This window comes from Pseudophryne corroboree, chromosome 2 (genome assembly GCF_028390025.1).
Source record: "Pseudophryne corroboree isolate aPseCor3 chromosome 2, aPseCor3.hap2, whole genome shotgun sequence".
NCBI classification, from domain to species: domain Eukaryota; kingdom Metazoa; phylum Chordata; class Amphibia; order Anura; family Myobatrachidae; genus Pseudophryne; species Pseudophryne corroboree.
This window is the reverse complement of record NC_086445.1, coordinates 455583179-455586684: the sequence shown is the minus strand read 5'-3', so window position 1 is coordinate 455586684 and position 3506 is coordinate 455583179. Positions and strand designations below refer to the sequence as shown.

The 3506-nt window shown below is 43.8% G+C and overlaps 1 pseudogene; it reads right to left on the bottom strand.

Moving 5' to 3' along the window:
• Positions 1–3387: 3387 nt before the first annotated feature.
• LOC135051573 (5S ribosomal RNA) lies at positions 3388–3506 on the bottom strand (annotated as a pseudogene).

Genomic DNA, 3506 nt, shown 5'->3' with positions numbered 1-3506 from the left:
CAGGAATGGCTGACGGCTGCAGACAACGTCAAACCTCACTACAGCTGGGACCCACTGACGCACTCTGCTACTCCTCCGTCCCACTGACAGAGGTGTACTCCCTCCTCTCTCCCGCGTCTAGCAGTCCCCGGATAGCCGCCTCCCTCCAGTGCAGTGCCACCGGCTGTCCCCATCTCTATGATGCCGGTGGACAGCACATTTCACAGTTCAAGCTTGTGGCTTCTCTCACAAATAAATAAACAATAATCATTGCACTGCGATGCAGGAGGACTGACAGGCAGACCCATCGCAGTGCACCGATTATTGTTTATTTATTTGTGAGAGAATCCTCAAGCTTGAACTGTGATCTGTGCTGCCGCGGCACAGCTCCGTGCAGCCCTTTCATTTCCCAAGCAGTGCAGGGGACACTCACTGCACTACTCCTCGGCAGGAACTCCCGTCTTCCTCGGCTCCAGTCCACAGCTGCCAGTGCCTCCCATAATTACACTTACACAGGTCAGATGTGAGCTGCTGCTGTCCCTGGGGAAGGAGGGAGAAGGGGAGTGTGTGTGTACTATCTGCAGTCCCAGCATATGTGTGTGTGTGTGTGTGTGTGTGTGTGTGTGTGTGTGTGTGTGTGTGTGTGTGTGTGTGTGTGTGTGTGTGTAATTTGCAGTCCTATTGTGTGTGTGTGTGTGTGTGTGTGTGTGTGTGTGTGTGTGTGTGTGTGTGTGTGTGTGGGAGGGGGGGGGGAATGAGCATGTGTGTAATGTATTCTGCAGTTTAAGTGTCTGTGAGTGTGTGGGGGGGACAGTCTGCGGTCCCAGTGTGTGTTTGTAATTTGCAGTCATGGTGTGGTGGGGCAGACTGCAGTCCCAGTGTGTGTGTGTATGTACAGTCTGCAGTCCCAGTGTGTGTGCGGGGGCATTTTATTTATATATGACACACACACACGCCCCCCACCCTACCAAATCCTGTGTTTGCCCCTGCAGTGGACGATGAGGGTGCAGCTACAGGAGCTCGGAGTTGTTGCACTGCTGTTCGGGATCTTTCTGTGAGTACCGGGGCTGAGACCCCCTCGCTGTGTTTATATAGTGATACTGCTCTGTATGTATCCAGCTGGGGTCCCCTACCCCCATCTTGGCTGTGTATTGGGTTAACTTATATGCTTCCCAGGTTGCAGGTGTAGTTTTAGGCTGGCTCAGTTTTTTCATTAATGTTAAAGTAACAGTGATGTAATTAGGTGTAATGGAGCTGATTTTTAATTGGGGGTACTATTGTGTGACCACGCCCCTTCTTAGTGAGGCCACACCCCTTTCTGCGGCGCGCGCCTACGGCGCGCAGGTGATAGTGGAGATGAGTTCCCCCACCTCTCCAGGACCACTTTAAGCCCTGATAATTACTATAATTTTGTGTCTATATTATATTAAGTCACCCATCTATTTGTGTTAGTTAATTGACATACTGTATCTGTTTTGACATACCAGTGTGGATAGTGGCAGCCCCCCAACATTTTCATCAGCAACCTAACAGTAGGTCTAGAGAGCATGGTATCAAATTCCGCAGACGATACCAAATTGTGTAAGGTTATAAATACGGAGGGGGGTGCTGAGACTCTTCAGAACGACTTAACTAAACTGGAAGCATGGGCAGCAAAATGGAGAATGAGATTCAACACAGACAAGTGTAATGGGAATGCACTGTGGGGGAAAGACCAAAAATAACACCTACATACTAAATGGGGTAATATTAGGGGATTCTGTACTGGAAAAAGACTTAGGGGTTCACATAGATAACAAATTAAGCAGCAGTACCCAAATTAGGAGTGCAGCAAAGAAGGCTAATAAGATATTAGCATGCATAAAACGGGGAATTTATGCAAGGGACGAGAGTATTATACTCCCATTATATAAATCACTAGTAAGGCCTCATCTTGAATACTGTGTGCAATTCTGGGCACCATATTACAAAAAGGATATCCTGGAGCTAGAAAAGGTTCAGAGGTGGGCGACCAAACTAATAAAGGGCATGGAGACGCCGGAATACGAGGAAAGGCCTGCAAGGCTAGGCATGTTTACATTGGAAAAGAGGAGACTAAGAGGGGACATGATAAACATCTACAAATATATAAGGGGTCAATACACAGAGCTTGGGAGGGACCTGTTTTCTATAAGATCAGCACAGAGGGCACTTGGTCACTCGCTTAGGTTAGAGGAGAGGACTTTCCGCACATTGAGCCGAAAAGGTTTTTTCACAGTAAGGACAATACGTGTTTGGAATTCCCTGCCTGAGAGAGTAGTAACTGCGGACTCAGTCAACACCTTTAAGAATGGGTTAGATAAATTCCTATTGGATAAAGATATTCAGGGTTATGGTGCGTAGGCACGCATTATAGTTAATATAACTAGTCCTAACATACAAATAACTAGTCCTATAATAAGACTGCATAGGAGACCACAAATAGGTTGAACTCGATGGACAATTGTCTTTTTTCAACCATAGTTACTATGTTACTATGTTACCTAGGAAAGGTAGGAACCGCTACTGGTCCCATTTGATTTTTAAATAGGTAAACAAAGGATTTGGGCTCACATGTATTACAAATGTGCAGATACTATTCTTTCTTGTGTATGTGACACTTTATTACATTACTGAATTGCGTACAAATAGGGAAATGCAATTTTAGCATTTATTACTAAGTCTGTTAAGTCAAGTCTACATGCTGTCGTGTGCGCGTATATACACAACTGTATGCTAAACATCTATCACACAAACTACTGTTTGTGCACTAGACACATCTTCACATGTCCGATTAAATATAAACTAGACAAGAAAGGGAGGGAATACCGCACAGGATATGGTAAGTATAAGTAAATGATATTCTAAAACCAAAGTCAAATGATTGCAAGAAAATGATGTTTTCTAATTCTAATATTGCTTGGTGGTGCACCCTGAGTCAGTATAAGAACATAGGATAATAAGGAGAAAAGAAGACTCTTTTGTGGGCGCACTCTTTAACTTGAAATGAATATAGAAATTAGTCAGAATAGATTAAAAAGTTCAAATTTTAATGATTCAACAAAATTAAGATAATAAGTGGTTCATAAAGAAAATAATGGTCAAAAAGATGATAATATATTCAAATAGCACAGAGTGCTGATACAAGATGGAAACTAAATTCCGGCTGACGGAAGAGATTCTGAGTGTTTATAAACAAATAGTTTACATTTTGGACGGTACGTTCTACTGATAAACAAAACACTGTTATATGTTCCCTGTCAGAGTATAATTCATACAAATAAAGCAGTCTGGATGCTGGTTATACTTATAGATAGTATGAGGGTGGAAAATAAGATGGCAGTGTGAATCTTCTGTCAGTGTTAGACACTGTGTAGGCTAAACCAATAAGCTCTACTAAACTGAGTATTCCTCAATGGTCACCCACTTGAGTACTGACCCAGCCCAACACTGATTAGCTTCCGAGATCAGACGGCTTCGGGCGTTTCCAGTGTGGTATGATAGTAGAG